The sequence below is a fragment of the Misgurnus anguillicaudatus genome, chromosome 23, assembly GCF_027580225.2.
Source record: "Misgurnus anguillicaudatus chromosome 23, ASM2758022v2, whole genome shotgun sequence".
Classification (NCBI taxonomy): domain Eukaryota; kingdom Metazoa; phylum Chordata; class Actinopteri; order Cypriniformes; family Cobitidae; genus Misgurnus; species Misgurnus anguillicaudatus.
This window is the reverse complement of record NC_073359.2, coordinates 780318-795659: the sequence shown is the minus strand read 5'-3', so window position 1 is coordinate 795659 and position 15342 is coordinate 780318. Positions and strand designations below refer to the sequence as shown.

General features: G+C 38.4%; 1 protein-coding gene across 2 annotated transcripts in view; it reads right to left on the bottom strand.

The window, feature by feature from the left end:
• Positions 1-15342, bottom strand: part of LOC141359240 (metabotropic glutamate receptor 7-like) — a 187229-nt gene that overhangs the window by 129994 nt on the left and 41893 nt on the right. The window lies entirely within an intron of this gene.

Here is a 15342-nt window from a genome sequence, read left to right as displayed (position 1 = left end):
TTTGACGTGGTCATAATATGAATGCTCGGGATCTCGGAATGAGACTTCGGAAATCAGATAGGAGGCAAGGATGAGCTGACTTTGAAACTCTACTTCTGACTTCAACGTGGCTTGCTTTGTTTAAAAAAAAAGAGTGATTAATCTATACAGCAATATAAAAAACACCAATTCAGAGTAAATAAATGATTATTGATTTTTATGCTGAATGTTATTAAGATATCATTTATTTGCCTATTCTAATCTCAACCTGCGTATAAAGTAAAGCGAAAGATTAAATCGTCTGCCGCAGTTTGAGCGATGCGTGATCAAAAAGCACCGTTTGACAGATAACAGAAAAACACAGAACTAAAGTTTCTTGTCACCCACCAGATGCCGAAGCAAACCGCAGAGACGCATTTATCATCTTAGACAAGCTGCATAATATCCTCTTTGTTTTTGGAGTTATGTAATGAAACAGCGAGTGCTGCGTTACCTCAAGAGAGGCCGTGCTGAGAACGTACATACGATGTTTAGCTCTGTCATCATGTTGTTCTGTTCTCGTGATCTTTCTTGGCACAAAACATGTTGTGAGGTTATGGAAAATCTTTGGGTATTAGACAACTATCAACAGTAATGGTTTCATACGCTGCTGTGGTGTTATTTGAGTGGTTTCTGGATGAATGCAGTGAGTTGTGTTGACAGAGTTCAGGGAAAACTTCCTGATGTCAAGTGTACTATGAATTTGCGCTTAAAGTGACACTTTCTAGTTTTTCAACATTCATAATATATTTTCAATACATTGTGATGGTACATCGACTTAAAATAGGTTGAATGGCATGTCTACCATAGCCTGACGAGGTCTGTATCGCTTTTACTCGTATTTTTAACCCCCTGGGATCCAAAAAACGCGACACCGACGTGTTTTCTCCTTACCATAGCAGAATCAACTTAAAATACTCCATCTTTAATAATCATACACATAGCTTTTTTAAAAACCACGCATAAACATTATTCTCTCAAAAATACAAACATGTACATACATGTAGCTCATATAATATTGTAGCCCAGTTTGTGCTGAATGCAGTGTTATGAGACACTTGCCATTAATATGTTTAAAGCAACTGAAAAAGACCAAATGTAAGAGCAGGTCAAAACCTCTGCCAGTGTCCCAAAATGGTCGGACCCCAGAGGGTTAAACTTGGGGGGTTTTGGGTAGTAACCTGAGCACAAAAAGAACTACAAAATTTGACTGCTTTACGGCAGACGTCACTTCCTCCACTTCCTTTCAGACATAAGAGCCCAACTATTTATTTTCCTGATGCTTTTGTCATGGCCGAAGCAGCAACTAAGAAAAAGAAACCCACCCTGCTAAAAAAAACCAATAGACACCATCACAGAAATTCTATTGGTTTTATTGGGAATTTAATTGGTTTTAATGGAATATGGCCCAAAACACACTTCAGTGTATTGGTCTTTGTTGGTCTCTAATGGTATGTATTGGTTCTATGTATTGGTTCTAATGGAATATGGCCCAAACACACTACAGTGTAGTGGTTTTAATGGTAAAAGCTAATGGTTCCTATTGGTATTTTAATGGCCACCATTAGAATTTTCTGTAATGGTTTTATTGTTTTTTTCTAGCAGGGCAAGGTCTTGTCGGAGAAGACCAGAAAGAGAAAACAGGAGAGTGACCGAATAAAATGATAAACTTTAACCAAGCGACCACCGTTACAACTGGCTTGTAAACGTGAACTACGTGATCTTTTTGCGTTTGAAAAAATTAAACCTTATATTCATATGACATGCTGTAAGACACACCGCAGACTTTGTGAACTAAAGAGTTGTCTTCTTCTCCTTTGCGACAGTGCTGCGGTGCTTGTGGCCTCTAGGGGCGCTAGACGTGAAAAATACATGCTTTTAAGGTGCGTGACAAAAACACAGGCGCACTTCAGTTAGTGCGGTATTGATGCAAATAAAGCATTTAAATGGACACATACTGCGATTAAAAATGGAATACACCGCCTGTTTTAATATGGTTATACTTGCTGCGATTATGAGCTTAATCGCATAATTTTTATCAAAGTATTGTGTTTATGAGAGATAAAGTATAATCGCAATATTGACCAAATCCCGTAATAATCCCATTATGAGAGTGAAAGAAAACGTAGTCCATGATTATTCTGTAAAATAACTCACAAGCTGAAATGCAATTCAAGAAAAGACCTCACCAATGTTCAACCATGTAAATTAGTATTGTAAATACTAAAAAATAATCACACTGTCAGACAAATACTAGAGAAAACTAAATTAATTGAGAAATTCTGTGCTCAAAATGGTGATTATGTGAACAAAAGTTGACTTTTTAAAGGAGGCATGGCAATGCGGTGGTAGTTATGAAGTCAGCTAAAGATGCAAAGTTTATAAAACTTTTAATGATGGATTGTTGCCGATATAAAATTCTGTTGGAACGTTATTTTGGAGATTTCAGTCTTTCTGTATACAAAGTTTTTTATTATCAAGAAGACAAGTTACCTAAGATCATTTTTCAAAGCATATATTCAATCAAATCATGCAGGTTCCTGAGCTCTGAGCACACAGGAATGTAATCTTAAAGGTCAACGCTTTAAAAAAACGTGTCAGATCCACAGAAAACTTGAGCGAAATGAGTTTGATTCAACTTGCGCTTTGGGTTTTCTTTGCAATTATCTTCAAGCTTTTTGGCTGTTTGACACCAGTCTGGGATCATTTGATCTTTGACCAAGTCAGGCCAGATATATTCTTCTCTAAAAGTTAATTCCCTTCTCTGGTGGGCCTCCCGAGCACCGGCCAACAAAGTTTAGCCAGGCGCAGTATTTTTCAATTAGCCTTTTGATCGCTCTTGATTTAATGGTGAGCTAAGCTTTTCTATTAAACTGGTCAGTAGGAAGATATATAAGGGACAGGAATCTGGGGGTGGATGTGAGAATGATATTGGGATCAAAAACACCAGCGTATGTAAAATGAAGGTGCGGCGAACAAACAACGGTAATGATTGTGTTGCAATGAAATCTGCACCCCTTAATTACTGTGATGAAAAGAGATTTGTGCTGTATTGAACAGTGCTTTGTCCAGAAGCTGTCAGTTTATATGCTAATTCTCTTTCTGGCAGCAAACTATGTTGGCTTGAGCATCGCAGATGCAATTTATGGAAATCTCTGAGACTTGTAATTTTTGAAAAGAGGAGGCAGGACAAGGAATGTTTAGCAATTACAATACTGAACTTATCATTTTGAGGCTAAAATTATTGATGTGTACCTCCAGGCTAGATTATCATCATGTTGTAATATTACAGGATAGGATACTGGTGACATTTTTAAACAAATAATTAACAGACCCATCATTTTTCCGTATTTTCAGTTATTTTGTGATGAACCATGGTTTTGCTACAGTTAAAACCAAAAAAAACATGGTTACTGAAGTAAAACCATGGTAACCACAAAATAACCATGGTTTTGTTCATAGTAATCAATAGACAAAAAAAAAACCCACAATAAAAGCATGGTTAATTTTCGTAAGGGTAATAAGGCCTCATAGGTCGTTTGTGCAAGCACCTTATTATAATGTAAAGTGACATATTAAGGGATTAGTATCCTCTAGCGGCAGTAGCTTATACAACCTGTTCTTACCTTTTAAGGTTTTTGCCTTATACATCAGATTAGACACATTTCATTGTATGAATTTGTAAATAAAGAAACCGTTTCATTAACATTTATGGTTTAAAAGATATTTTGGAGCATCTAACCCCACCCTCACCCTTACCCTAAACCCAACCCCATCTTAACCATGTAAAACACAACACGCAAGTACAAGTACAGTCACAGGTATTTATTGCATAAAACTGTATAAAAGTGTTTCAAACTTTGCGAACTGAAGCTATACGATTACTTTATATGAAGAACTCTGTGATCAAAACGCACAGTCAGATCTCATTCAAACATAATCCAGAGCCAATAGCGCTTCACATTCTTAGCTAACGTAATGATGCAATCATTTTCACAATCATAGATCACAATTGTATCATCACTTGAAGAGTTTTGTTGCAAAACGAGATAAATCCGTTTTTTTAATTTGTCAGAAATCTTGTTTTTTTGGATGTGCATTCTAATTAATATCAATTCAACTGCAGTTGGTTTGTTTTGATTTAAACCTTCATAACTTAAAAAATACAGCTAAGTAGCACCATAAAACAAAATAATAACATGATAACATAATAATAAACATGTTTTGACAAAAATGTTAAAAAATGGATTTATCTAGTTTTGCAACGAAACTCTTCACTTCTTCATGCGGCAGTTTTTTTTCTCATTTATAAAGCGTACGTATGCACAAAAAGGGTCGGAAACTTGCGTACGCCAGTTCCCACGCAAAGGGTGTGATCTATAAAAACAAACTTGAGATAAGAATGGGCTTGAAGGGTGGATCTGAGGATGATTCATGTACGCATGCTTGCAGGTGATCTGTGATTTATAAAGTTAACAATACAAGTCTTTTTAGCTTTTGTGCATACGTAGACTTTTAGTAAGGATCCTATGCACGTTTTATAAATGAGACCCCTGATATTTACAGCGGATTGTCATCACTTTTGCATCTTTTCTTCAAATAAATTGATCGTTTGACCTCGGTACACTTGGAATATTTCAAGTAAAGTTGTGACAATTTTGTTTGCTGTGTTTATATCATATAATAAATAAATGGGTACGTTATTTGCCCTAAATGCCTGAATAGTGTAATGTGTAATAAAATACAATGAATCCTGGCAGTTTCAATTGAAAAGCTTATCCCAGTACATGTCATCATAGCAAAATTATACATCAAAATATTATTTTATACCCTAATATATTAAGTTCACCTGCTGCCGGTAGAGGCGCTAATTTAGTAAATGCATCTCTTGGTTGTATTTGGTAAAATGGACAAACGACCAAAGCAATTGTATGGGTTGAAGAATAGGTTAAAACCTGTATGATTATTAAACACACACAAAACACAAAAAAAAAAAATATATATATATATATATATATATAAAAATTGTAAGCACACCCTTGATGGCACCCATTGACTTCCATATCCATATCTACGCTCATTTAGTGTCCATATAAATTAAACGCAACTTCGTGTTTTCTCTATTTTCGCATCATGCATTCTCGTGACACACAGCAAGAGTAAACAAGATTTTAGGCTATAAATGCAGTTGTTTAAATAGGGCACCAGAATACAAGAAAATGGCATCTACTTCAGTCATTTTTTGGGGAGGACCCACCAACATTTTTTTACAGTATGTGCTTAGCCGCTAATCATGAATGGGTTGTAAAGTCATAAAGTGACAAAAAATTTGTAGGAACCACATAATATTTATTTAGCACATAACATTAACTGCTCTGAACATTTATGTCCCTGAGAGGCTTCATCACTTAAATAAAATCAACACATTTTGCTTTAAAAGCCATTTTCATGATTAGTTTAAAGGTATTAACAGTATACACAACTTTCAAAATTGTACCCCTATTACTGCTGGGTTTATAATAGTTGATAACCTACAAGTCTCTTATTTCTTTAGTAACCAGTATTACCACTTTGACTGCGTCTTTCACGAAAGTCCTGAAGCAAGAACTCGTCATTCAAGACGTACCCGTACAAAGATGGCCTCCATCATGGTTTGATTGCGGGTGGGAGCCTGCAGCAAGCTTCCCTGTTTGTTCCTTAAGGATTCAGAAGGAACAGATCTCGTAGCCACATAAGAAAGACCGACTTTAGGTGAGGCCTCGAGCTGTAACTAACGTGAAAATCCTCCCCCCATCCCTCAATCTGTCTTTCACACTTTCTCACAGACACGCAAGTAATATCAAGGCCCTGGATTGTAGCCTTAGCCCTTGTAAGCTGTCGGCCGTGTATTTATGTGTCTGTGCAGATGACAGCAAAGGCCATGATGAACATTGTTCGGTCTCTGGAAGGCGACCCATTATCGGACTCCATTATCTTGTCTATCAGGGTGACTGATCGGAACGTGGCGCTACTGTGTCCCCGGAATTCAGGATCCCGTCTTGTGTCAAGTCCAGGGCTGTAAGAATAAGGTGTCCTGTCCGGCAGTCCATCAGGTGAAGGCATCCGATATCAGCCACACAAACAAAGCTCAGAGAAGCTTCTCATTCTGAAGTGATTACTAGTGTCACGGTAAAAATTGGCGATTGACCATCGGATACTCTGGAACTGAGGGAAAAACTGTAAGTTACGGTTAACCGATGTGTTTGGGTGATCCCACCCAAAAAATAAAAGAAGAACTTCTGATTGAGTATTTTGTACTTGAGTTATCTTCTGTTTCCTTAATCTACAGCAGGGTGGACTTCACAAAACACGTTTTGGTTTCTAAGACACTTGAGTCTTGTTATCTCAGCTTCTAAATAGATTCATACCATCAAGCGCCTTACACTTCATGCTTATCTCCCAGTGTTATGTTCTGCTGTCACGATTAAACCCAACTCCATAAATAAAGTGATATCTCTATTTGATGAACCTTATTGAGAAGATCCTCTTCTGGATCAATCCACCTACAAGCTATATTTATTTACTTCATGTGAGCTTGTTAATACCTCTCCAGGGCTGTCAGACATCCAACCACACTTCCTCATAGGTCAATGTTCGGCACACACAACAACCTCAAGGGTTTACTCCCTCCTGACAATGTTTAATGCGGTCATGACCCTGAAATCTTTAGTCAGGGCCAAAGACGGATGAACCCGAGGATAATAGATCCGCCTTATGACCACTTGGGGTCATTTATTACATTACACTGAAAGGTCAAGTGTATTGACAGCACCAATAAAACGAAGCAGGAGAGGTGTTTGACAACGGGCTTACGCAGCATTGATCGGAGGTGGAGTGCTTGTACCTGAGCGAAATTGAGAATCTGTGCCGATGTAGGTTACCGCATTAGGACATATGACATGGTGGATGACATTTCCGCTGACATTTTCCATACCTCCATTTTTCACCCAACATGAGGGGAACTTTACACCGCTATTACCTTTTATAGTGGCGGGAAACTTCTAGAAGGGTGAAATCCATTAGATGGGTGAATTTGTAAGTGGATCGGGATTAAGGTCATTCTGAAGCGGTACAATTTTTTCTTGTGGAACACAAAAAGGAAATGTTCACATATTATCTCAAATCTATAGGTGTATCTTCATATGTGACAGGCACGTAAAATGTCAAGGTTATTGCCTAAACTTCAATCGCAAGACTCTGTTTTCCCAAGAAAGCCCAACCTTTGGCTATTAATTAGAAGAACTAGAGCACTTGAGCTTTAAAACACTGGGCAACCCAGTCGTGCCTTGTGACTCGGGTCTCTGAATAATGTCTGTCAACAAAGCAAGGATTAAAAAAATGAATAATCTAACTTCCGTGCCCCCTGCTGGTATCACTAATGTTCTAATATGCGACACAAGGACCCCGTGTGAGTCAAGCTCGGGAAATCAAATTACTATGCAGCGAGTGCCGCTGATGTGAAGTTCATTTGCCTGGGTCTTAGCAGCGACGGATTTTAATCACTCTGACCCGCTGCATGGAGGGGCAGCAAATCAGTGATTTCATTACAAGTGCATTTTCTTCCCCGCCTGCTGCTGATTGTCAGCTGAAAGAATGACAGCGTGGTTTCAATTCTTCAGCACTTTCTGTGCGCTGTGGACGATGGTGAAGTGGAGGGAAACATTATAATGCCAATAATTGCTTAAACTAGTTTAGCTAAAGAATGAGCATTGAGTTGGCATCCTGGAAGGCTTGTTTGTTAAGTTAAAAGTCTTCTATGGTGAGTTAATCCTATCAAGTTCACATAAATGGCATAATCCATCACACACAAGTTTTTTGTCAAGTAGCCGATTATTTTTGTTTAATCAAAAGGCTTTAATTATCTTTTCTGCGTGTCTTGGCAAAACCGAGATGAGATGCGCGAGAGGATCGTTGTTTAACAACATCCTGGAGATTAATTTCTTGTCTCGGCATAAGAATGACTCAAGTGTTGCCTCTACCCTCATACATCTTGAACAGGTCCTTGATTATGTTTTCACCGTATTAACGTCAGTAATGTTGCTGCGTCAGCATAAACAACATCTGCATAGTTACAAAGTTCAATGCAAAGGGAGATATTTTCTTCAACTTAAAGCAACACTAAAGAGTTTTTCAGGTTGAAAGTGGAATTGTCCATTATGACTGTCGTAAATAATTTAGCCTACTGCAGCAAAGCTGGCTCTGATTGGATTGTAGGTCTGCCGTAAAGCAAGTTTTTGTAGTTTTCACTTGAACTAAAGGACCGCGACCCGACGGTTGGAAACTTCTTTAGTGTGGTTTTGGCCGATAGAGGGTTGCGAAGCGAATGTGAAAGTGCCGTTCACCCTGTTTCCAGTGGATGAACGACTGAAACTTTTTTGGAAACGTTATTTTAAGGTAAAAAAACTCTTTAGTGTTGCTTTAAATCTCTGGTTGGACTACAGTAAGATTCTTTCTGGGTTAATGACCTCTCAACCCTGACCCTGGAAACGCGCAGCAAAGGGGTGAGGCCATGTTGGGCTGATTTTAATATTGGAGGATGGAAGTGAAATAAAGGCAATGTGTTTGGCTCTGCTAGCCAGTTAACTAAATGCTAATTCATATACAATCCAGTAATGGAAACAGCGGTGTATAATAAAGGTAAAATGTGGGAAATAATGGATTTAAAAAAGCATGAACACATTACAGTGCATCCCAAAAACACAATCAAACCTTGATAAATAGCCGGATTACCACCCTTTTAAAATAAGCGGTCCGTTGTGCCTATAGATGCTAAATGTTGCCTTGGGGAAAATATGTACTGTAACAACTAGGTCAACAAGAAAGATATGAATCTCCTCCTAATTACAAGCTGTTTTGCAGTGATACAGTATATCTCAGGTGGTACGGACATTGAATTTGTGCTGAGAACTTTTGAACACACACCAAAAGGCAAAGGAGAGTTAAATAAATAAAACTAAGAAGATAGATACGACCTGCCAATTGATAACCAGAACTATAACATAACACATGGTTTAAACATCATTTGACCCTTTACTAAGTCAGATCAATGAATGACAAGTCACCTAAATCGAATAATTTTAACCCTACTGTAAACTGTGTGTGATATTTATAAACTTTGCATAAAGCAATGGGATGAAAATATAGCATATTGGTAGATCAGCATCTGAAACATATGTTGGTGTTCAGCCGCAATTTTCAATCCAGCTTTGGGTCAAAAAGAGACAAAACTAGCCTTGGGTTAAATTATCTCAGAACATGTATATTTGTCCCAATAATGGGTTAACACAACCCAGCATTTTGGCTTGAAACAACCCAGCATAGATTAAATTGGGTTGGGTTTGTCCCTTTTTGACCCCACACTTGAAAACAACCCAGACACAAAAACATCAAAAGAGAAAAGTGGCGACAACTCTACAAGAATCAAATTTAAAGCTTCATCTTTCATCTTTGTTTGTGAATATTTAAGTTAGTGAGGCTAATGCATTTATTATGTAGCTATACTTTAGTGAGTTTCCCCTCGTTGAACTTTTACCAAAACATCAAACTCTTGTGTACTGAGACAACTGGATAATAAAAAGCGCCCAGTCGCACCAGCCAGAAACACTCAAATCTTACTGCACAAAGCAACTTAGACTTGTCATTAAAACAGCTGATTTCATTAACTCGAAGCAGAATTTTCATCTTCATATTCATTAAGGATTTATGTTTTTTTTATATAAACACCATAATTAGTCATTCAGTTAATTGGCACTTCAGCAAATTTGAGAGGAATGGTAAATCGTTGATAAGAGGGAATATTCAAATCTATATTAAAGAGGATGAGTAAAAATGTGTGTGGTCTTTCAAAATAGAAAAGCAATAATAAGTCATTTCAGAATTGAAAATCCCTTTACAGAAATGTTAACCAATCACAAAAGGTCATTTATCTATCAGTCCTAAAGATACAGCAAAAACACTTTTTATACTAACATGTACATCAGATGCAACATGATCTCACAAAGTTCCGTGGGATAGTCACGGAATTTTGTGCTCATTTTTCCGTGGCATTCTCACGGATCTCCGCATTTTTCCGTGGCCCTGCTACGGACTTTCTTTTTCCGTGGCATTCTCACGGATTGGTTACTCAACTGCTTTTTCCTATTTTCAAACCATTTTCGCTTCGGTTTAGGGTTAGATTTGGTGTTTGCGTTAGTATGTCACTTTAAATATTGGTTCATACTACTTTTTCTGCTTTATTCTTTTATATTTTCTAAACTTTAAACAATTGTTGCCTGTCGTTGGGGTTAGAGTTGGGTTTGGGTAGGGATGTCATTTCATGTAAATCTAACCCTAAACCGAAGCGAAAATGGTAAGAAAATAGGACAAATCGTTGAGTAACCAATCCGTGAGAATGCCACGGAAAAAGACAGTCCGTAGCAGGGCAACGGAAAACTGCGGAGATCCGTGAGAATGCCACGGAAAATGAGCACAAAATTCCGTGACTATTGTCAGATGTGAAATGCTAAATTGCTCCCATTAAACTTAGTCAACATTAAACAGCTTTTCTTGTAATAGTTCAGCTACAAGCTTAAAGGCGGAGTCCACGATGTTTGAAAAACGCGTTGGAAAAGGAGACGGGCCGACTACCAAAACACACTTATAGCCAATAAAATCAAATCAAATGCCGGTTTGCGTATGTGTGGGGCGGGTATATCAACAGAAGGTCCAGATTCTATTGGGGTAGGGGCGTGTTTGTTTAGGTGATTTCAAATATCAACATTGGCTTTCAAACATCATGGACTCCGCCTTTAAAGCATCACTTCTTCTAGGTGTTTTGTAAATGTTAATATCATTTCTCTATGCTTAAACTGATGTTCATGGTATAATTGCAATATATCATAATACTTGACTACATGTTTGATATTCAATGAAAAATTATATATCATTTTATGAGATTATAATCTAAATAAGGACAAACAATAACACCATCAATTAGAGATGCACCGCTAAAAAAAAATCTTCTGCTGATACAGATAACCGATTACTGATACAGATTTTATTTCTTTTAAACTGATGATTATTAATAATAAAATTTTGTAAGAAATGCAAATAAAAACTTTGAAATTAAAATAGAGAAAACAAAGTAAATGGTCTTCGTATTTTTTTAAGCTTTATGAATAAATAACATTCAGTTATCAACACTGAAAATCAAGCTGGTGATGTTTCTCAACACTTCTTTTTATATACATCACAGTTTGACGCACTTACTGCCCCCTTTAAACTTATAGAAATAATCGGCCACACCAGGGTGAATAATTGTTTGTATCGGCCGATAGCATTGGCTGATATATCAGTGCATGTTTACTATAAACCCTATCATATATACACGAAATATTTAAAAGTTTCCCTTTTAATGGAACTCAACACTGTATTAAGGATTTCATAAAACTTTATTTAGAACTTATCGCCATTAAACTAAAGTCAGCATGTAATGTTTCAGGTCCCTTGCCAACTAATATGCATTTTTCATATATTTCATTTCAGTCCCAATACTAAAATGATTGAAGTGTTAAGCTATTTTGTAAACAAGCAAAATGTAAAGTGGTCCCAAAAAGTAAAAACTCAGAGATGACGTGTAGCTTTAATGCGTCCAGTGAAAACAAATTGTTATGCTGTTACCATCATTAGTCATTTCTGGCGTAAACACTGTGTAATTGTCAGACAAAGAGTGGGAAAGTCTTCAGGGAAAATGCTCAAACACTAAATACTGAGAAGAGGGTAAAGAAAAGAACAAGATTTATGTTGCATTCCTATATATAGTTAATATGTAAAAAATTCATGCAAACAGGTATTGTAAAGTAATTGGCACCAAACGGAGCTTCAAAATCTTAACGCTTTTAAAAACAAGATTGGCAGACCAATTTAAAATATATCTTGCGGATTTCTTCAGAGCACTATTTCTCTTTATCCTCTCCGACTTTGTTTTGCAGGGAAAGGATGGATTCCTTTGCATTTTATCAACTAGGGAATTTCAGGGCCTTGTAAATGACTATTCCTAGTTAGCTCACGTCGTTCCTTGTTTTGCAGCCTGCGAACCAGGAACGAAACATGCTTAAAATAAGTCACCCACCCTTTCAATGCAAACATCTGCACACACACACATATCGCAAAAACAACAAAGGCTCTTGCAGAACCCAATGCACCAGACGCACAAACATCAAGGTGATTCAGTCGTTTGTAAAGAGAGAGAGCCGGGTGGAAATAAATGCAGAGATTCACTGATTCATCTCAAAAGCATCTGGGATGCATCAACTCTTTTTCATAAAGCACGGATGTCATCATCAATCAAAGTCATGCTGTTGCAGTTATGTTTATTGATCGATCGAATGCATCGTGGAATGTGTGCGTTATATACCAGAATGGAGCCAGCTGCTTAGATTTACATTTGTGCATTTGGCAGACGCTTTTATCCAAAGCAAGCTATACATTTTTGTCAGTATGTGTGTTCCCTGGAAATCAAACCCACAATATATTGCGCTTCTAATATAATGCTCTACAAACACTAGATAGAGGAGTTAAGTCATTTGTTGTTTATACTATTATAATGCACACATTAGGAATATGGCAATGCTGAATGATACTAAAAAAAACATGCTGCCTCAACAATGCATGATTTTTGTACAAAACGGCATCATTTCTTTGGATCCAAAACGTCCCATGTGTCCGAATCCCATCTGAATGCAGTGCAGTTGAGTTGCCAAGCAGAATCGTTTCTGTGGCTTCAAACAGAATCCTTGACTCCTGCAGCGTTGCATTTAGATGCATCTCTCTCATGTGCTGCGGTGAGCCGAGAGGGTCCGCAAACAAACCAGTATCCACAAAAGTACATTTGCAGTGATTAATCTAAGGGCAGAGAAGACTAAAATGGGACGGGGGTAGCATCACTCCCTGTGGTGGGAGGTAATGTGGATTGGAAAAAAAGGTGCGTTCGTCTCTACTCAAAAAATGCCTTTGGGTTCATGAGGACACCGACTGCAATACCTGAGCCTCATCAGGCGTGCACCGAGTGGACCGCCAAACCCTTTCTCCCCACAGGACATCTGTGTAATTGGATCACAGTGCTGTGGGTTCTACTGTCACATTACGGCGTGTATGATAAGTCTGTTTGCCACCTCTTTAAAGTCACCGACAAGAAAACCTCTGGCTTGCAAGACAAGGGTAGATTAAAGCAAGTAAAATGTGCTATTGTTTTAAATGTGTGCATAACATTTGATCCACGATGCAGATTTGTCATCTGGCCAAATGTGTTTTAAAGGTACACTGTGTGATTTCTGCAACACTAATGCAGTTTACCAAACACAACCCCGTCTTCCATTGTTTGGACAAACAGACTATGACCCAAACTCACATAATTGCTTAATCTTGCTGTATATATTTTAACATACACTCACCTAAAGGATTATTAGGAACACCATGCTAATACTGTGTTTGATCCCCTGCCTTAATTCTACGTGGCATTGATTCAACAAGGTGCTGAAAGCATTCTTTAGAAATGTTGTCCCATATTGATAGGATAGCATCTTGCAGTTGATGGAGATTTGTGGGATGCACATCCAGGGCACGAAGCTCCCGTTCCACCACATCCTAAAGATGCTCTATTGGGTTGAGATCTGGTGACTGTGGGGGCCATTTTAGTACAGTGAACTCATTGTCATGATCAAGAAACCAATTTGAAATGATTCGAGCTTTGTGACATGGTGCATTATCCTGCTGGAAGTAGCCATCAGAGGATGAGTACATGGTGGTCATAAATGTATGGACATGGTCAGAAACAATGCTCAGGTAGGCTGTGGCATTTAAACTATGCCCAGTTGGCACTAAGGGGCCTAAATTGTGCCAAGAAAACATCCCCCACACCATCACACCACCACCAGCCTGCACAGTGGTAACAAGGGATGATGGATCCATGTTCTCATTCTGTTTACACTAAATTATGACTCTACCATCTGAATGTCTCAACAGAAATCGAGACCAGGATTTTCCAGTCTTCAACCGTCCAATTTTGGTGAGCTCGTGCAAATTCTAGCCTCTTTTTCCTATTAGTAGTGGAGATGAGTGGTACCCGGTGAGGTCTTCTGGTGTTGTAGCCCATCCGCCTCAAGGTTGTGCGTGTTGTGGCTTCACAAATGCTTTGCTGCATACCTCAGTTGTAACGAGTGGTTATTTCAGTCAAAGTTGCTCTTCTATCAGCTTGAATCAGTCGGCTCATTCTCCTCTGATCTCTAGCATCAACAAGGACTGCCACATACTGGATGTTTTACTCTTTTCACACCATTCTTTGTAAACCCTAGAAATGGTTGTGCGTGAAAATCCCGGTAACTGAGCAGATTGTGAAATACTCAGACCGAGCCGTCTGGCACCAACAACCATGCCACACTTAAAATTTGACATTCAGTTTGGAGTTCAGGAGATTGTCTTGACCAGGACCACACCCCTAAATCCATTGAAGCAAGTGCCATGTGATTGTGCCATGTGATGTATTTAAGCAATATCTCAAGAGCGCTGTTGTACAAAAACAGCACAAAACTGCACATTTTAGGCTAAAACCAGCCGTCACTGGGGTGGTACCCTAAGGGTGCCGTATTGTTAGTCTCAGCCTCAGACGTCACGCCCACGGACCGTTGGCTGAACATCCAGCCCAGTCTTATGGAGATGCTTATAAATAGCACGAAGTGTAAAAACTTGTGCAATACATTTGCTAAATTCTAATTTTGCGTGCATATGATGATACGTCAGTCCTTCTCCTTTACGTAATACAGCACATCTTTTTGTGTCATTTTATGTATTGGTTCTTATAATTGTCGCTTGGGTTTGGGGTAAGAACAACTTTTTGTTACATGAAATGACATTCTAACCCAAACCCCAGTTCCTCTGGTACAAAACTGTACTATTTTCTGACAGTGTACGGGCAAAAGCCCATATGCATTCTTATGAGTAACTTCTATTTTATGCACGCACATCATTAAATACAAAAGCATACCAAACTGGTCTGATTATTTTCAGACGCTCGTCTATGAATCATATATCCATCGGGAAATAGCACTGATAAATTAAAAGCAAAATTCTGATGGAGGGCCGAACTCTGATAACAGACAGACTGTTCCTCTCTGAGAGGGACACATTTTCATGCCAATGAAGAGAGCGAGACAGCTGGTCCTGTCACCGAGCCCGACCGTCCTGCAGTAGGTGGTGAAACTCCAGAGAGGAGAATTTCATCCAACTCAAACCAATTACTGAGCCTCTCCA